General features: G+C 41.5%; 1 protein-coding gene across 11 annotated transcripts in view; it reads left to right on the plus strand.

The window, feature by feature from the left end:
- Positions 1–13,676: 13,676 nt before the first annotated feature.
- The window catches only part of LOC116662571, a 56,759-nt gene continuing 49,641 nt past the window's right edge, over positions 13,677–20,794 (plus strand). For all 11 annotated transcript variants that reach the window (XR_004318549.1, XR_004318544.1, XR_004318547.1 and 8 more), the window contains exons 1-2: positions 13,677–14,530; positions 17,968–18,096. The gene's annotated coding sequence lies outside the window, so the exon portion shown is untranslated. The remainder of the gene's footprint in view (positions 14,531–17,967; positions 18,097–20,794) is intronic.

The raw sequence follows: 20,794 nt of genomic DNA on the forward strand, positions 1-20,794 counted from the left end.
CTAGTCACCGGGTCTTCACTAGTTATCTTCTGGGTTCCAGAGCAATGCTTCCTGTCACCAGTTGACTATTAAGGCTTCAGTCTGTGGCTAGTGTATCCATGTCCCTTCATTTGGGCTGAGCAACACTCCTAGAGTAACTGGAACTCCCTTCAGCTCTCCAGATTGTGTGCCCATAAGCCTCCACCTACCCCCATGTCTTGTGGCCTGCCCAGCCTCCAGTACAGGATGGATTGCCGGCATCTGGCAAGCCCACTGTTTCACTGGCTGGCTGGCTTGCTCTTTCTTTCTTTCTTTCTTTCTTTCTTTCTTTCTTTCTTTCTTTCTTTCTTTCTTTCTTTCTTTCTTTCTTTCTGGGCAGTAATTAGGTTTATTTATTTATTTGTTTGTTTTTAATGGAGATCCTGGGGATTGAACCCAGGACCACAAGCATGCTAAGCACGCACTCTACCACTGAGCCATACCTTCCCCCAACACTGCCTTTCGGTCCACATGCACCCCACACATGAGCTGAGAGGCCAGGGGGAAGGTCAGCCTGATCCTCTCCCAGCCTGATCACAACATCCCACTCTTTTAACTAGGTTGCCTTGCCTGTGATGTTACAGGTTCCTTCTAGAATTCCAAAAGGAGAATGAGGAAGAGAGATCTTTCCGTGCTAGCTATATCCCAGAATTTACCTAACACATGTCCTCTCCAAGCTCAATGAAAGGAAATTAAGACACAATGACTTGTTTCTTCCTCTCACACTCTCTCTCACCTCTTTCTTTTCCTCCCTTCCATGATCCTTCAGGACTGAGAACTTCCATTTTATCTTTCCTGTATACTCATGTACTCTCTACCACACAATAGCTACCATCGGGGCTTTGTTATTAAAAGCAGAAAAGCCATTTTTTCTACACTTTGGTGGAACACGTTGACCTGTCTCCTCCAGGTTTGGTTTAACGAGGTAATATGAGAGAGGAAAGGATTACTAAAGGAATATGGCAGACTTTCTCTCCACAAAGTCTGGGTCTCAAGCATATTGTTTTGTTCAGGGCTAAATGACCAGTCTCTTCTGGTTAATGTTGAAATAAAATACGATCTAAAAAGTAGAATTAATTTCTGACAAAACGCTGTCCACTTTTACACTGTAACATATGTTATTAATCCCAGAAAACTGAGGCACAACGGAGCTAAATAATTTGCACAGGTCAAATTTCCCTTTCTCCTAACTGTGTGGATGCCTCATTTGCCTTCATTAATAAGATGCTGATACTTTGGTTGAGAGATTAGTTCTTTCTCCCTTGCAGAAACACACAACAGTCTGCACTGCACATTTCCCTGTAAAACTTGACCAACATTCCTCCTGATGATGTGATGAACTTACTTTCATAACTTTCTATAAATATAATGTAAAATGTAAACTTAAAAAATTGTTAAATATATTTATCTCCACTGTCTCCAAGATAGTTTGAAAGTACAATTAGATATTGAGTCAAATTAAAATTGTGCCTAATGCTGTAATGTCTAAGGACAAAAACTCATCCCAGGGAATATAGAAAATAACTCTTTAAAATAACTCTTGCAGTCCAAGTTAATCCAGTCCACAAGTGTTTATTGAATTCCCAGTTTGTCCCAGGCGTATTTTAGGTGCTGGGATTGCCGTTCTGAACAAAACACATTTCCTCATGGAGGGAGGTCTATATAAACTCCAAAACCCTTGGTGGGAGAAGGGAGATAGATAATAAACAGATTAACATGTAAATATATAATATTTCAAGTAGTGTTAAGTATTATGAGGAAAAACAAACAGGGTGAGGTAGACGTGTTAAGGTGTCTATTTTACATTCAGTGTTGGCAAAGGCTTTTCCATAATTACATTTAAGCAAGGCCATGAAGGAAGCAAGAGAGGAGGAATGCAGGTTTCTAGGGAAAGTCTGTCTCAGGTACAGAGAACCGCAAGGGCACACACCCGAGTGGGGAGGATGCTAGGTGTGCACAAGGCAGAGCATGGACACCACTGCGGCTGGAGCAGCGGGCACAGGGGCAGATGTGGCAGGTGAAGGGCAGAGGCATGAGAAGCAGATTATCGTAAGGCCTCCCGAGACTTTACCTTTCATTCCCTGAAAGGTACAATGCCACTGGAAGGTTTTGAGAAGAGTGTCATCAACTGAGTTGAGTTGCTGGGTGAGGACAAGACTGACTGTGGGAGAGCAGCAGTGAAGTCAGGAAGGGCTGTGAGGACATGATTGCAATAGCCCAGGAGAAAGAGGATCACCATCATGTGAAAGATGGTTGTGAAGGGGAGGCAACCTCAAGATGGTATAAGGGAGAGTCATACACGTGTGAACGAAAAATACTGCAAACCATATCAGTAAACAAAGAATGCTGAAACCAAGTCATCAGCAGCTGCCGCCACCCCCCAGTGAGGACAGGCCTGCAGCCCAGCCTCTGCAGCCACTCACAATGTTGCCCTCTGAGCGGACTCAGAATAAGAAAGGACAGGATACTGGCCCCAGATAGCTAGGTGCTTATCAAAGGAATGAATTCTGTGAGCCCAAATGTTTGCTTCCTCCCATACATAGAAAAGCACTAAATTCTTTAACTTGAGATGCCTGTTTTTCTTTTGATAACAAGCAATCTTTTATTGTTCCAACTACCTGGTCTTTGTTGTAAAGCTCCTATATATCCTAGCTCCTCCCCTACCTCTTCGGAGCAGTCCCTCAGAGCGATCTGAGAGGCTGTCATCCCAGCTTGAGTCCTCCCGCCAAATAAAACATAACTCTTAACTTTTAGGCTGTGCATTTATTTCAGTCGACACAAGAAACAGAAGAAGCTATTAAAACGCATTTTCTGTGGGTCATTTTTTTCCGCCAAATTATGGATACTCATTTTTGAAATATCATCTTTACTTTTTTTTCCCTTTAGAAAACAATTTTTCTTCAATACAGCATAGGGATTACAACCTCAGGCTCTCAATTCTGTTAAATGTTTAAATCACTCTCGGATCACTTCTTAGCTATCTGACCTTGGACAGGGTCTTCTGTCTTCTCTGAACCTGTTTCTTTATCTGCAAATTGGCAATAGTAGTGAATAGTTTTTCAAAGTGTTAAAAATGGCAATGCATGTAAAGCTATATAGAAAATGTCTGACGAATTTTAGCTCTTATTATAGCCACCCTTATTTTTGGAAATTTGGAAAATATGGCAATGTCACCTGAAAAAAAATGCACAACCTAAAAGTTGAAAATTATATTCTATTCAGTCTACATACTGAGGACTTAAGCCAGGGAGACAGCTCTCTGATGTCTATGAGGGATGGTTCTGAAGAGGTAGGGAAGACCCAGGATATACAGAAGTTTTTGCAAAAAAAAAAAAAAAAAGTGGTAGTCAGGACATCAAAAAATCAGACATCTCAAGCTAATGAATTTAGTGCTTTTCTCTGGAAAGATGCAAGAGAAGAGCCTGGGCTCACTGAAATCACTCCTTTGATACACACCTTAACTATCTAGGGCAGGTATCCTGATTTTTTTCCATCCTGAATCCCCACAGGGTACATAGTCAGGGATGGCTGTAGTGACTGATAGCTTGATGGCTGCAACAGCCTTTGTTTACTGCTATGGCTGGTGACTTTCTTCATCCACAGCAACATAAAGAAAACAAAAGAGACCAGGGAGGATACTGCCCTAGAGGAATGTCTCCTGATGCTGTAATATATTAGCATGACCTGATGTGAACAAAGTTAATAAATTTTATTCTTTTTCTAGGTTTCAGGGTCCTTATGGTAATAGAGCATTTTTTTGCAATCAATTCCTGCATATATATGAATTTATTACCACAGACACACACACACACACACACACACACACACACACACACAAACATAATATAAAGTAATAGGCAAAAAAAGTATAGATTTGCCACAGCCAGAGAGGCTTTGCCTTGTTCCAGAAGAATAGTAAAAAGACTGCTTTAACGTGAATGGAGATTAAATGTAGACACAGCCTAAGCTAAATAAAACACAAAAATGAATTCTTCTCATGGTGCTATTCATTCAAATAGAGGATTTGAAATTCGATCAAATGCCAGTGCAAAGGCATATAATGCTTGAATGACATTAATTAGTTGAATATTGAGCCCAGGAGCAAGTGAGGCTCACCCACTGAATATGTACATAAGATTTTCCTATCAAGGAGAACCACAGAAAATATCTGGAGCTGCTTCCTCCTCTTATTTACATTCTGGTTCCTATTAACATTTTCCTGAGAAAGAATTTCATGCAAATACAAGTCTTCCAACTTAATAGCGAACTGATAATAAAGCCAGCACTTTCTTTTGTGAGAAAATGCTTTTAAAAAGCATCTGAACCATGAAAGTATTTAAGAGACTATGATTTTAACCAGGCTATGTTTTAAGACATCAACTGAAAAGGAGGATTTTAAATATCCCTTTATAATCTTAATTCCAGAGAACTTTATCATTTCTAGCTTAACACCGCTATTTGACAAATACTAAATTCACATTTCTTAAGCTTTCATTAATTCTTTTATTAGCTTTATCTGTTTTCAACATTTTTTTCTTTGTTCCTGTTTGTGTAATGTGAAATCATGAAATTTTACTCTGATTTCCATCTTTTTTTTCCCAAAAGGAATAATATGAATCTAATCAGGTAGCCAACCTAACAGCTTTGACATCACAAGCCTTCTTGGCATATTAAACAAATTCATCTCAGCCATTCAAATTTAAGAATGCCTAAGCAGTTTCTATATATTTGGATATAAAAATATTTTCTGTACTAAACATGTATTTACTTTGAAAGTTCACAGTAAAATATGCTATCATTTGTACTTTCTTACGGATGTTCTATTTTGTCACTTAACAAATCCATCTGTTTTTAAGTTGCAGACATCCTTCACAGACAGATCAGCAAAAGACCAGAAAGAATCAGTGTAACAGGAAATAAACGAGAAATTCAAAGATCATGACCTCTAATACCTTTTTAACTACTACCTTACCATCTGACCTTCTGCTAGTAGCTCATCCTTGCATACCTCCTTTCTATAGTTTGTAAAAATGGGAATGACAACAGTGTGGTTACCCCCCAAAGGGATTGGGTAGAAAAAACGGGCACAGGGGCTGTAAAATACCTCGCAGGCCATAAAATGCTACATAAATGCTTGAAAACAAAACAAGAGCCCCATGGTTTAATATAAAACTAGTTTTTCAGCTAAACTAAGTACTAGCAGAAGTAACTGAGATCAAACAGGAAAATATGCAAAGCTCCTGGTCATGATTAAAAGGGTTTATTTGTTTGAATTGATTTTATGGACTGATGGGTATGTGTCTGCACAGACTACACGAGCCAATGTGTATGGAGTCATCCAGTCATGACACGGTACTCTTCACAGGATAGTCCAGTCAAGCAGGCTGGAATCAGATGCTAGAAGGCATATCATTACACAGTCCCAGGGGTGCCTTCCTCTTTCAGTGGGTTTGTAGGTGTGTGTTTTGTCTAATAGCACTGTTTACAGTAAACAACCAGAGGTAGAGAAAATAGTTCTGATGTATTTTTTAGCCACCCTAGTTGAATAGGTTCATTATGCCACTTTTCTTTTGAAATTCTAATTTCACTTACTTAAAACTAACGTCATTTGTTTCAAAGAATCTCCCCCCAAATTATGATTTTACTCAGGAAGTTAATCACAACTAGATGTTGCCTGACATAATTTATTGAACATTCAGAAATATCTTAATCATTTTCCAGTTTTTCCTTTCTGTTCCTCAGAAGAGAAGTAAGAAGAGAGGGTAGATCTTATGACCTCTTACAGAAGAGATGTGGTCTCAGTCTCAGAATCACTTGCTAACTTATTACTTAATACTTTTTCTAAAAGTAAAAGCCACTAGAAGAATAATAAGTCCTTTAATCAGGAGAGAGAGGACACATTAACTCAACTAACATATAAAGAATATTTAATATGTATTATTAGCATGCAGTAAGTAACATAAAATAGTTTTACTAGAATTGATACTTCCGAGCCATCACTGAGTGAAGAGCCAAAGGAACACACTACGACTCCATCTTTTCATTTATTAACTGCAGAGCCCTAAACAATCGCTCAGCTTTTTAACCTGTCAGTTCCTTCATTCATCCAACAAAGATTCATTGAGACCAGCTATGTGCTATGCATTCTTCTAGGGACTAGAGAGTCAGTGAACAACAGAAATAAAAGTCCCTGCCTTCATAAAGTTTATATTCAAGTACATGCCCCACCCATCTCAAAGCGCCGTGACAATCTAGGTATGACAATTTATGGGAAAGTGTTTTGTAAATTGTTAAGTACCACAGGAATATGTTATTCCCATGATTATGGCAATTATGTTATTACTAATACTATTTAGTGTTAAATATAAAGTCAGATTTTTAAAGATAAATATAGATTTTTGGCATAAATGGAGGTAAGGGGAGAAAAGAAACATTTAGAAATGGAACAAGCCAAAGACAGACCTTGTGGTTTTATCAGGTTTTCCAAGAGCAAGTAAGAGTTTTCTGTTTTTCTGGTATATACAATGCAAGGAATTTGAGACTGTGAGAAATTAATTTGAGAGGATGACATTGGCGAAATGGTAGAATAGGAAGTCCCAGCCCACATGCCCCCAACAGAAACACCAGTTTAAAAACCATCCATGAAAGAAAATACCTTTATGGAACTCCGGAGTCCAGTTGAGATGTCCTGGTATTCTTGAGGAGCAAAAAATCCAGAAACAGCCACATTGAAGAGTAAGAAGAAGAGTTTCACTTGATCTGCATGGCCCTTCCTCCAAACCAGCACAACTCAGAGCTGGGAAAAATGCCTTGGTCCAGATTCTCCCACAGAGGAAAGGAAAAGACAGCCTGTGGCTTCCTCAGCCTCTTGTAGTGCTATCCGAGATGCCTGTTTCAGTCTCATCTCACCCAGAGCAATGAGGGAATGTGCATAACTGCACAGTCTGGGAGAAGCTAAGAACAAAGTAAAAGAGTGGGACTCATAGTAACTGGCATGTGGATCTCAACAACTAGCCACAGATCCCACCAGCCCATCTATGGGCCCCACAAGCCAGCCCAGTTTTGCACCCGCATCTAATGCCTGCAAGGCCCCAAGCTGTCCTCTGTGCATCCTCGCAGACAGTGCTTGCACACGCAGATTTCAGCAACAGGCTGAGCTCTATGGGATTAGGAGAAATACACGACCCTGAGGCTGCTCCTTCAGGCAGGAGGGAGAGTAGTAGGGCTATCACCTCTCATTCTGGTGTCTCTATCCTAGGGAAAAGGGGCTAGGGGCTCTCAGCACTGGGCACAGCTCTGCAGGCTAAGAAGAAGGTATATAATCTGAAGACATCTCCTTCAGTAGGGAGGGGGAGGAGTGGAACTTGCCCCCAACACTACCCTAGGGAAATAGAGCAGGAGGAATCTCAGCACCTGGTATGACTGTGCAGAAATGAGAGAAGATATGCAATTCTAAATGTCCTCCACCCACCCCACATACACACCCAAGATAGAGTGAGAGGAGTAGAGTGGGCACAGCTATAGAAAAAGTTTGAAAGAGCTCCAAAATCTCTAGCCAGCCTGACTGCTGAAGGTCTTTCTCTCCCCAAACCAATTCATAAAAACTGGAAGAAGTGAGGGTTTCTTCAGGTGTGCAGATACCAGTGCAAGGCTACAAGGAACAGAAAAAGTCAGGGAAGCATGACACCCAGCAGAGGACCAAAATAAAGCTCCTGCAATTGACCCCAAAGAAATGAGGTCTATACGTTGCCTGACAGATAATTCAAAATTATTGTCTTAAACTCAGTGAGTTACAAGAGACACAGACAATTAAACAAAATGAGGAAAACAATACATGAACAAAAGGAGAAGTTCAGAAAATAAATAGAAAACTTTGAAAAAGAGCCAAACAGAAGTTCTGCATCATAAAAAGAAAACCAATGATTGAACTGAAAAATTCAACAGAAAGCATCAACGGCTGACATGATCAAGCGGATGAAAGCATCAGACAATGTATAGATAAGTCACTTGAAATCATCCATTTAGTGGAACAAAAAGAAAAAAAATAATGAAATAGGGTGATGAAAGCCTATAGGACTTATGGAATACCATCACATGAACCAATGCCCCACTTTCAAAAACATAGTTGTCTAAACAGGAAAACAGTAAGGAAACAGCAGATTTGAAAAACATTATAAATCAAACAGACCTAACAGACATATATGGGACATTCCATACAACAATAGCAAAATACACATTGTTCTCAAGTGCACATAAAGCATTATCCAAGAAACATCACATGTTAGGTCACAAAACAAGTCTTTAACAAATTTAAGAAGATTGAAAGCATCCCATGTCTTTTCCAATCACAGTGGAAAGAAACTAGAAATCAGTAATGTAAGAAAAATGGGAAGATACAGAAATCCATGAAATTAAACAACACATTCTTAAATACTGAGTCAAAGAAGAAATCAAAAAGGAAATTTGAAAATATCTTGACAAACAAAAACAAAAACACAACATGAGAAAACTTATGGGATGCAGCAAAAGCAGAATCGAGAGTTCAACTTTGGAAATTATGGATTTCCAGACTGCTACAGAGAAATACACAACAGATGTCTCAATATCTGAGACCAAGATTCAGCTGAGAAGTTGGGATTAACGTCGAAGAAGTGGGTGTCATCAGCAATAAAGTATTAATGGAGACTTTAAGGGCTGATGAAATTTCCCAAGGCAAGCATGGAAATTACCAAGAGAATAGTTTCAAGGATGAAATGTTTGAACCATCATGTGTTAGTTTAGTTTAGTTTCCCCTTGCCCAGGAGGCTAAGTGCTCCCTTTATGCTGTCACCTTCCTCCGCATTCACTACACTTCTTCTCTCTGCTTTGGAGAAGACAGTGGCTTAAGAATTCCTAAAGGGCTACCGGAGGAGATAATGAGGGAAGATCTCAACTCCCTTCTAAATTGTGTAAATCATGCCTCTTCCTCTCCTCTCTCCTTTTCTGTCTGCCCCAGTCTGAAGTTGCAGAAAATAGCCATGAAATCATACATACCAGTTATTTTGTGTTGAGCAGCATCTGAGTCTGTTTTGGCAGTAGAGGAAGTGGGGAAATGAAGAAGAAAAATACGAATGAAAACATACAAATACAATCTGTGCATACTATCTTGGAGGAAAAGCAGCATTAATCATTTATTTATTTATTCATCCTCATTTATTAAACAAATGTGTATTGAGAACCTATCTTATGGTAAGTACTCAGCACAATAGAGAACGTAAAAAGAAATAAAACTTGATCCTGGCCCTTGAGGAATTTAGTCTAGAAGAGAGGTATTCCTACTAGATTTTCTTCTAAATACTTGAAATCTGAAAGATAAGAGAATCTGAGAACTTTAATAATAGACAGCCCAGAAGAGTAAGTTATACTTTCAAATAATTTTGTCTATATTTATTCTAATCATAAAATATAAAATATTTCAAGATAATTTATTTAATGTGAATGAAAGAATTTCTGTTTGAATAACATCTGTGGCAAGCACTGGTTGGTTGGTTGGATGCAGTGACCTTCAGACTTCTTAGTTCCAATCAAATAAACCCTTTTTTGAGTCCCCTATGACAAGATACTCAGTCTGTTTCCAAAAAGTTAAATCTTTTCCTTCACGTTGAATTAAAGCATACGTTTTTTTCTCATGCTGTAATTTTGAATCAAATAATCCATAACAAATGACTGTTGCTGATTTATATATATATATTTTTCAATTCCGAGCTTTAATTCTTTTATTCATAAACATTCCTTCTAGTGTCCTGGATAAAAGATTTCCAACTCTGCCTTTAAATAAAAGCATCTCTTCTCTTTCTGTCCTCTAACATCTTTTTAAAAGAAATTGATTTAAAGTCTCATGATATTTAATTCCTCATTAATTTTCAATACCTCACTATATGTGTATGTGTATGATATTCAAACTCACCGTATTCAACTGAACTTTTAATAAATCCTTTTTACTAGTCACACTTAAAAATAATCACAAGCTTTAGAAACGTCTGCATAGTCATTTACGTAACATTTAATCATTGTTTTCAGTTTTCTGGGATTTTCCACCCTTTTCATTCTTATGTCTTTCTCCTTTCAACTATTCATGAAGTTTTATCACCTGGAGATAAAGCAATTTAAATGTGGGTTTTTTTTTTTCCAATTTGCTCTGTCCTATATTCACAAGTTTGCCAGATTCTAGAAATCCATAATAATACACCAAACATTCAAGCTCAGCATACTTTTGTGGTTAAGGAAAACTAAACATTTGCCAATTTCAAGACAGTTGACTAACCCATTGTTTTCCCAATGATCAGGAAAGAGCAGGTTCAAGGGAAATATTTTATTTGAAAGAAGGCAGGACATGTCAAGGTGCAGTAATTCCATGTATAATTCTACATTAGACATATGCATTCAAAGAGTAAATGTACCCTTTCTTTGGCCAAAACATCATTAAAGAAAATAGAAAACATACAAAAATACTGTCAGCCCTACTACTTGCAATAATATGGACACAAACAAAACAAAATTTAAAAACAAAAGTAATTTTCAACTGCCATTGTTGAGACTGTCCATCCAAGCTCTGGATGCTGAAAGATCAACATCAATATTAAAAGAATACTGTAAACAAAGGTTAAATGTCAGCCCTTAAGCCGTTCCCTTTGTATGTCCTGCTGTTGCAATTGTAAGTTCTGTCACTCTGAAAGCAGATGATTCGTTGCAATTGTGAGACCATTTTCATCTGAACAATCAACGGTAATGATGTGTTGTGAATAATACAGCTGAAGATTGTTCTGGTGTGAATTCTCAGCAAGATATTTTCGCCATGTCCCAGGCTTCGAAGCGACTGAGCTGCAGTGTAGACTGTCCTGGTTTTCTGTAGACTCTCTTCAAGGGTGGAGATTATTTGAGTATCACCATTCTGTGAATTATCAATCAGCCCAAAACACAATACCCTCCTCCTTTTAATGGAAAATGGAATATTAACTCAATGTATCATATCAGATGAAATTGGTTTCTTAGAGAAAGGCGCCTACCTGTGTTTAGATCCACAACTGAAGGCCACCCCGGATTTACGTCAGAAGTTTTATGTAAGGACGCCTCTCAGAGAAGGAGTTTTCAAACAGTGTAAAGACTGTACTAAGTGTCAGGAGGTCTGACGTTTAGTCTCAGCTATTCTGATGTCTAGTTTTGTGCCCTTTGCTATGTCAAATCCTATATGAATTTCTGTTTTTATCTGATCGAATGGGACTAGCCCAGTGGTTCTCCAATTGGCTGGACATTAAAATTGCTTGGAAAACTTTTTAAAAACATAGGGGCCTGCAGTCTTCCCCAGACAAGTTAATTCAGAATTTCTGAAGGTGGGGCTGAGGCATTAGTATTTTCTTAAGCTCCCTGTGTGATTAGAATGAGTCCAACAATCACTCCCAACTCTAAAACGTTCTGACATTTTATAAAACTTGCCGATTGAGAACCTCAGCATGTGTTTCAAATGAGTTCAGAGGAGAGAATTTCCAGTGTTAGGTGTTGGTGTTTGTTCTATCAGTTGCATTCACAATGTAGGCTGACAAGGGGGGGGGGAAAAAAAAAAAACAAGAAAAAAAATTAACAGGGAAGGTAGACAGGCCGTGCAAACGAGAGCTCAATCACAGAAGAGCTGTCTCCAGGAGACCAAAGTCATGCTCTTTAACATTCTAAGTGATTGGTTTGTGCAGTGAACCAAATCTGAGCAGTTCCAATGTTTGAAAATGTAATGACTTAAATAGAAATACTAATATACCCTTCAAGGTCATGAAACAGTTCCTTGGCCTTAGGAAACGTGTAACTTCTGTGAGCTCATGTAGGTCAATTTGATGGGCCTCTTATAACCTTAAGATTCATCTTGCTCCTTATCTTTCCTCTGCATTGAAATATGTTAATACCAGCTTTGGAATCAAATCAATTCTTTTCTTTTTAAATCTGCCTTTTTAAAGCCTCCTTTTTATTTGCAGAATTACCAAGGAGTTGTTAAAAATTACCATATTTTCTGCCTCTGAATGAAATTAAGCAAAGACCGAAGTACGAAAAGGTCATCGAAACAAGAGACTATAAAAGAAATCTGAGAATAGCGGTACATTGCTAATGATAGCCTAAAATTTAATTTAAAGTCAGTCCTGAAAATGTGTAATGGTTAAGGATTGAGTTTCTATCCTCATCCACGTGTTTAAAGAATCTTCTGTATTGGCTATCTCTAACCAAATTAGTGGGAATGGGAGAGGGCGGGGAACAACTCACTAAGAATCTACTCATCTATAGTCCTTTTATCTTTTCATTTAGAAGGGTAAGCTACTGAATATCATATATATAGTGCGGTACATAAAATGTGATAAATGCTGCACCTAACACACAAAGTCTACAATAGACCATAGATCTACAAAGGACTATGATCTATGGATCAGAACTAGCAGAGTTAACATCAACCCAGTTCCTAGCAAACGTTGCTAACTTATGGCCATAGCTATCATTTCAGACCCAATACCCCCTTTATAAAAGCAAATATTCTGTAGACCCCCTTCCCTTCCAAATGAGGCACTCTATCTTCAACTATAATTTTTAAGTAAATTTAAATCAATTTAGAATAATGGAATATATGTTATTGGACATTCATAACTATACTATATTCCTATTCCTACACCCCACTTAATTAGAATAAGTAAGTTAGGATCAGGGAAAGCAATATGAGAAATTATCCCACACGAGAAGTTCAGGAAAAATGAAAGAGCAAAGGCAGAGATGGACTCTAAGCTAATAGCAGACCAGTTTTATCTGTAGACGATCACAGATAAAGGGGGAAACATACTTCATTGAAGTATGTATAACATGCTAAGATAAATTACCATCTGTCAATGTTGACCAAGAATGAGGAAGTTTGATATTCTTGTGAATAAGCTATTTATAAACGTACTTATAAAACAATTCAGTGTGTTATGACACGAGTTAAGAGTGCCAATGAAGTGCCCTGGAAACATTTCATGCCAGAGCCAGCCACATGTCCAAAGATGCATTCAGTCTGTGGTGGGAAAGAAAAGTGGGCCGGGGGCTCCAGATGAGGGGAGCCGTGTAGCAACTTGGGGCAAGGACGCAGATGCCAAAGCTGGGCCTGTCCGACAGGGAGCTCAGGAGGGACTCAGCTGCTGCTTTGGGAGGTGGCAGGAGGTGGGGGGAGGGGATACCCCGACCCTGGCGCCTGAAGCACCCCTCCCCTCCCTTCCTACTTGGGTCCCACACAGCGCCCCTCACCCCATCCTGCCTTGGCCTACCTGTGCCCCACATACACCCCGATGCTTCCCTCCCCGTTGCCTGACCCCGAGCCTCCCTGCCTGCCTTCGACCATCCCCAGTACCCCCATCCTGCCTTGACCTCCCTGCACCTGGGGCTCCATCCTGCTTCCCTGCTGGGCACTGGCCTTCTTGGACATGTGCGTCTCCTGGCAAGCTCTGGAGCCCTGAAGTACCTGAAATAACCGTAAGTTAAGGAAAAGAATACAGCTCAATGATAAAGAAAATCTCTATCATTTTATTCATCGAATAATGTTTTTTATGTTTAGATATAAAATATGCATATCTGTGTGCATATGCATGACTATATTTTGGGTTTTTATGTAATAAAATTACATATTAACATTTTATTTCTTTAAAACATTGAAGCATTGTGGCAAAATGTTAGCATTTAAAAATCTTTCTTTTAAGAAATCAAATCATATACAAATGCTTGAAGTTTCTTTTTCACCTTTCCTTTATCCCATTCCCTTCTTTCCATCCAAAGACGTAACCGTTATCCTGAAGTCAGTGTTGTTTTACTTTCCCAGCTGGTTTTTGTTTTTTTTGTTTTGTTTTTTTTTGCCAGTCCCGCGGCCTGGGGAGGGTGGGGCTCCGGCGAAAGGATGAGGGGCGGGTTCCCCTCCCGATCTCAGAGAAGCTCCCAAAAGGGCAGCGGCGTGCCCACCTGCCGCCACCTCAGGCGGCCGCGAACCATTCAAATCGCCCGCGCCAAGAGGTACCCGGCGCTCGCGATTGGCTGAGCCGGACCAGCGCCCCTGGGCGGGGCCGGCCCCCACGCAGCGGCCGCGGGTCCCGCCCCCACGCAGCGGCCGCGGGTCCCGCCCCGCTGGTGCGCATGCGCGCAGTCCCCAGAGGACAGAGTCTGCGCACACCCCCGCCCGGCCTCCGACTCGCGCCGTGGCTCCCTCCCCTGTCCGCGGAGGCTTGTCGGCTCGGCGAGACAGCAAGAGCTGCGGCCGGCAGGGGGCTGTGCGGACCCAAGGCGGCTGCGGTGGCGCCGGCCTGTGGAAAATGCCACCAGGCGGCGCTTCGGTTCGTTGCTCAAGTGACGGCCGTTCCCCGCTCCCCCACCCCTGAACCCCCTGCGACCGCCGGGGAAGAACCCGCCCACGCAGGGAGTACAGCACCGAGACGCTTCAGCAGGAACGAGGCCGACGGCCGGCTGTGCCGGTTGCGCCCCTGAGGTGAGTGCGGGCGGCGGCAGCGGCGGGGCGCGGGGCGAGGAAAGACGGGGGTTGCGGCGGCTGCCACCCCGGGTCCCCGAGGGGGAGGGAGGCCGCGCGGGCCTCTGCGGGGAGGGGAGGGCCGGCGCCGGCAGTGTGGGCGCCGGGGGCCACGGCTGTTGGGCGCGGTGAGCACCCTGGAGCCCTTGTCGCTCCCCACCACTCCCACATGCCCCAAAGCTGTGCCCCCACCGCTGGGCGCTCCGGCGACTGGCGCGGAAGCCTCCGTGGCCTCTTGGGCCACCGCCGAGCCTGCCCCGCGCCCGGACTCTCTGAGTCCCCCGAGCCCTGCTGGGCCGGATCGGGCTTCTGCCCATGCCTCCCGCCGTTCCCCCCAACTGATCTGACTCCTTTATAATATGGAAAAACTCCCATTCTCACAAGGGAGGTTCTTTTTCTATTATAGGAAATTATAACTCTCCTTTGACAATTTTGTTTTCTAGTAGTTTCTTTGACGTGACAAAGGGATGTTTGTATTCTTTGGAAAGGCTAAGCCAACCAAATGCATAGTGATATTTATGTCCAAGGCCAAAAAAATCAGTTTCTTCCTAGCACCGATTACGCTGTGGACATGAAAAGCATAAAACTAGCAAAGAGAGGCACCCTTTATTACACATCTTTAGGGTGCTTAGTGGCTCGTTTGGGTAGCATAGGAGTTACAGATAAATATCAAAGATATCGCCTAATGTGTTCTGAAAGGTGGTTTTTTGTACAACTGTATACTCTGTCCTTCAAATTCTTTGAGGTTGCTTTTATGGAATATAAAATTGAGTGTGTAAATATATATATTTATGTATAATATGTATTTTGTAGCATAGAAATATGTGTATGTTGAATGGAATGTATTCCATTCAATATATCATAGTAACTAATGACCGTGGAGAGAATTTGTTTTCTCAAATAAAGATAGCCTATGAGTAGCTTTCTTTCTGGAATAAATAAAATAAGCTTTTCATCCTCAGTATCTTTGCTTTACCTTTGAAAATACTTCACCTTATTTACACCACTAAGTGCAGGTTGATTGAAGATTACACAGATGTTACCAGCAGTGATAAAGACAGGTATCAGAAAGTCTAATTGCCTTGTACTCATTCTAGGTTAGACAGTTTGGTCCTTTTGCAGTTTATCAGTTCCAACCACCTTTTCTAAAAAGTAGTAAATTGACTTTCTCAATGATGTGCTTGAGTATCCTGACGGTGAAACGAACATTTCTTGGCCATTTTCCCATGGCAAGAATGTCCTGTAGGCGTTGCATTGGACAAATTAGGGGAATTTCAGCTTTTCTTTATCTACTGTTCTATCTCCTTCTCAAATTTGAGGGACTTTTGCATGTCTTGGCTCAACAAGTGACAGATGCATTGTCCAGCCATGTTTTTTGTCCCTTTAATTATGGAATTGTTGCTGTTTAAAAGAAATTTCACACACGCATGCAGTTCTTCCCAAATATACCACACCAATACCTCATTTTTTCCATGATGAATAAAAATAGTGTATTCCAAGACTTGTGAATAGTAAATACTGTGACGTGCTCTCTAACAAACTTATTTAGTGAAATTGATGTCTTACTGCACCCCCCCGTGAAATTCCATGTGTGCTGTATTCCACCTCTTTAGCTTTGAACTTTGCAGTCATTATCGATGTATGTAAAGTTCCTACACTCAGAAAAGTTCACATATTCATCCATTTTTAGGGGTAGACATGTAGCCAGCCACTGAAAGTAACATAAAACTAACAAATACAATCATTTACCACAGGAATTTGGATTTGTTGAATGGTGTATGAGCATACTAGCGTAACTCCTGATGGTGCAAAGCACCGTAGGAACCAGCTTCTAACAGGGCGAACTGCTCGTGCATTATCAAAGAACAGCTAATTTGAGCTGGAACGGTCAGGGGCAGCTTTGTGACATTTCTGGGAGAGTAGAACCCAAATGGCCACCTAGTTTGTGGGTCTGTAGAGACCACGGGGAGTTGAGAATTGTGCTTAGAAACATGAGTGTGTCTTGTTCAGGAAAGTGAAGCGTTTGACCTAGCTCAAGGAAAGGAGCTACACAGGGAAATATTGAAAACTGATGACTAGGGCAGGTTTCATTGAGGAGGCTCTTAAAAAAGAAATTTTCCTGAAAAAAAAAAACCAAAAACCTGAAGATCCATGGAAACTCACTGAAGGTTTTTGAGCAGGTGAGTGAAAGAGTGAACTCTATGACTTAAGATAAATTGAGAGCGGTGTTTACTACTATGTGTTCCCAGGCCCATTCATCAACAGATTTTCTTCAAAAGAATCTCCCAGGTCAAATCAACGGGGAAAGTACTGGGTTTCTTTACTGTGGTTCTTTAAGACATTAGTATATTAATGGGTATTTTGATGTCCAAAAGGAAAATAGCATTTCTCAAACCTATTTGACCATGGAACCCTTTCTAGGAAAATAAGTCATGGATCACGAATGCCATATACTTGGGCCAGTCTGTCTACAAACTGATATATGTAAGATGGGTACTGGTCTATAATTTTAAATAACTTACATGATTTACAGCTTAATTCTTTGTTCCCAAATTGGTAGCAATGCAAGGTCTCTCCATTTTCCCCATGAGTTTGTCTGTGTTTTGCAGTCTTCTACTGCCAAGGAGTTAGATGGTGGTGGAACGTGGAATGATGCTTCCCTGTCCCTCTGTGTCATCTGCGTACACTGGGCACCTGCTGAGTTGTCCTAGTTGCTGTCTGGTCCTGGGGAGCCAGCCTGCACAGCTGTTGCTGAGACCTGGCTCATCAAATCCAGTGACTTTATTCCTTCCCTACTATACTCAGATTGATGGAATCATTTCACTGATCTGTTCCCTGCTGAGGTGCAAGAAGTTCTGTGTGACTCTACCAGGCTCGGTCTTAGAGATGCGATTTAGCAGTTCTGTGAGGACTTTCTGATTCCTCTTGTTTTCTATGCAGGAAATGGTGCACATGTCCTATACATCTCGTTGTTTTGGGCTTTCCCCATGAGATTTCCACCTAAATCTTTATGCCATGGATTGTTTTTGTTTCCTACAAAACTGTATGTTTAAAACTCATAGGCAACAAACAGCTCTGTTATTCCTCATATTCTTCTGTAACTTCTGTTCTCTGAGGAAATGATGTGTCTCTTAAGACAGCTTAAGATGGTGAAAGATAGAGGCAAGAAATGTGTGGGGGTAAAAAATCAATCATTATTTCAAAGATACTCCCTACCAAACTTCTTAATATCCTATGGAAAATGCTGATCTAAAGAACAGAGGGTTAACAACTCCTGAAGATGAGTAGGTGTGTGATAGGAACACTGTCTCAAGTTTTGAGTATCATGTGTATTTGATGACAGTCATAGCCCTCAGTAAGTGATGAGTAACTCATTGTCTTTGCGGTCCTTTGTGCAGTCCTCCAGTACATGGACTCATGAAAAGCATCTTGCTGTTGGGAAGTCTTCCTCCACCCTATGAAGAAGGCCGGGCTCGCTTGCTGAAGAGATGGGGATCCACCTAGAGCCAGCGCCAAGCAACAGACACGTGAGTCAGCCCCAGCTGCGCCGCCCGCTGGCTGCAGGTGCAGAAGTGACCTTAGTTGAGACCGCAGACTGCCCCGATGCGCCTCCACCAAGGGGTTAACATGGGCCATAAGCAAATAAAGTGGTTCTCTAACGCATTTTTAATAAATCTTGGGAAACTTGCAGAGTAGAGGAGGAAGAAAAGTGAAACAATATGTGCGGAATAAAGATAGAAGAGAGGAAGGGTGAAATGTGATTAGGGCCATTTCTGCTCTTCAGGGACTTCCAAAATCGTGGACAGGCATGTGCACAGACCCATGGCAGATGGGCACTTGGCCTCGTACTGTCCTTGTGGATTTTTGAGAATGACTGCCACTGTCATTCTCATTGATTCGCGGGGTTCTCCTGTTGTCACTGATGAATTCAAAAACGGTTATCTTAGTAAAGCACATTCTCAGGTACTAGACTCAACTAAATTCCTGATTAGATAGATTTTCCTAAAGATTTCCTGAAAGCAGTGAGATAAATGTCTTAAAACCAAAAAAATGTCAAAACTGCAAAGGGATTGGGAGAGGCTTATAGCTCAGTGGTTCAGTGCGTGCTTACTGCCCATGAGGTCCTGGGTTCAAGCCCAAGTACCTCCATTAACATAAAAAACAAACATACAAACAAACAAACCTAATTACCTGCCCCACCAAATTCAAAGAGTCTCATGACCCGTGTCCCCAGGTTCTGAATCTCATCTCATCCGTATGAAATGCACTGCTGCCAATTAGCTGATGACCTAGGCTCAGACAGTCCTAGCTCAGAGTTCTCAGAGGAACTTCTGCTGGCTCCAGTAATTGGTTTTTTACATATTTAGTTTACATCCATGATTAATTTTGACAGTAGTCCTAAAATTTAGATGTTGTTTTATATTCCCATTTTAGAGATGAGGGAACTGAAAGCGAGCTAAAGTAACTGGCCAGAGGTAACACAGCTGCTACACTGGGGCCCAGGAGCTGGCAGTCTGGAAAGTGGTCTCACATCAAACCAAGTCCTGTTTCTCCTCACTGATGCAGGTTCTTTTCAACCTGTTTCAAAGGCACTGGAAACCTGTGGTACCTTAGGTACCATTAAGCAGGAAAACAGGGGCTGGGGAACAAACAAGGCAGTGCTCTGGGCCCCTCACTCTAGTTTCAGCCTGAGCACATCTGATATATATAAGTCCCATTTAAAGTTTTGTTTGGAAAAATTTCCAAACACTGTATTATACCCTGATATCTCCTGATGCTGTACTAGCAACTTCCTGAAGCCAGACCTGCCTCATCCTTTCTTTGGTCTCAGGACGGTATGAAACCCACCCTGACCTGGAGAAGGTGGAAATCATTGCTCTTGGGATGTGATCTGGGCTCCAGAACTGCACTGTCTGAGCGTCTCCCATGAGCCCTGGCAGCCTTGCTGCCTTTCTCACTGAAGCCAGTTACATGGTTCCCACACCCTGCAGCCTCCTCCCTGCCACTAGTGATGTCACCTTCGTCAGGAATGACTGTGTGCTGTCCCCGGAGGGAAGGGACGTCTTCTCCCCATAGCTGGAGGCAGTTTTTCGAGGAGAAACTGTACCAGCGAAATCTGAAACACATAAGGGCAAAACGGGGTGTTCTTTTCCATATGGCATAGTTACAAATCATTTCATATCTAACTCTTGCATCTAAAAACTGTAAGAGAATTCTGAGAAAAATTCAGAGTTGATTAAAAAATGAGTCTACAAAACCATTTTCTGTAAGAAATAGTGATACTTTCAAGAGTACTTTGGGTACAGGTTTTAAAACTCTTTTAATCAGTGGGTTAAAATGAATATTTGTCGCCTCGTTCAATAGCTAACATTTTTGTAATGACGGTTGCAACTTTAAAAGTAGGACAATTTTCAAGTGACCCACGAAGGATGCTTGAGGTGAATCTGTATATTGTCTTACTAAGTTTCATTTGTTATTGTTTGATTTTCTCCAGTTTTATTGAGATAAATGGACATATAAAATCTTATGAAAATTAATAAAGCATCCAATAGACAGAAACTTCAGAAATTTACTTCTAAAGTGAGGAAATACGTGAGAGTTGAGAAGCAGAGATTTCTGTGATTTTTCTTGTGGAGGAAGGAAGCAGTGGAGAGGAGGCATGTCTGAAGCAGTGGAGAGGAGGCATGTCTGTCTGAATGCACTGCCTCGTCTCATGCTGGCTGTCGGGTTGAGCTTGGGGCAGAGTTGTGATCTGATTAGGCCTGTTGTGGCTCTGTTCAGATGTTCTGGAATCTTTTACTAGCCCCCTCACCCTGTAGTGGGGGTGACATAGGAGCCGAGTGTCCTTGTGAGGGACCACAGCTGGCAGAGGAAGGCCAGTGTGTGAGGAGCTGTGGGTGCTCATCTGAGATGTCTTAGCAGTGACCAGAGGAGCTGGGTGGTGTCGTCATTATGAGATGATGAAACCATGGGACCTTCGCCGTAGTTCACACTCCCTCAGTGATTAGGCTGAGAGTTGAACCTCGGCTGCCAGACCCAAAGCTCAGGTTCTGTTGTCTCATCATCCTACTCTTATCTCTCTGTGGTTGAGTGTCCTGGGTGGGAAAGCAGAAATGCCTCCACTGCTCTCGGTTTCCCACTTAACAACCCACCACCTCCCCTCACCCCCCCAGGTCAGTGACTCTGCCCCTCCAGGGGAGCGTGTTTAAAATGTGCACTTGAAAA

The sequence above is a fragment of the Camelus ferus genome, unplaced genomic scaffold, assembly GCF_009834535.1.
Source record: "Camelus ferus isolate YT-003-E unplaced genomic scaffold, BCGSAC_Cfer_1.0 contig377, whole genome shotgun sequence".
Classification (NCBI taxonomy): Eukaryota; Metazoa; Chordata; class Mammalia; order Artiodactyla; family Camelidae; genus Camelus; species Camelus ferus.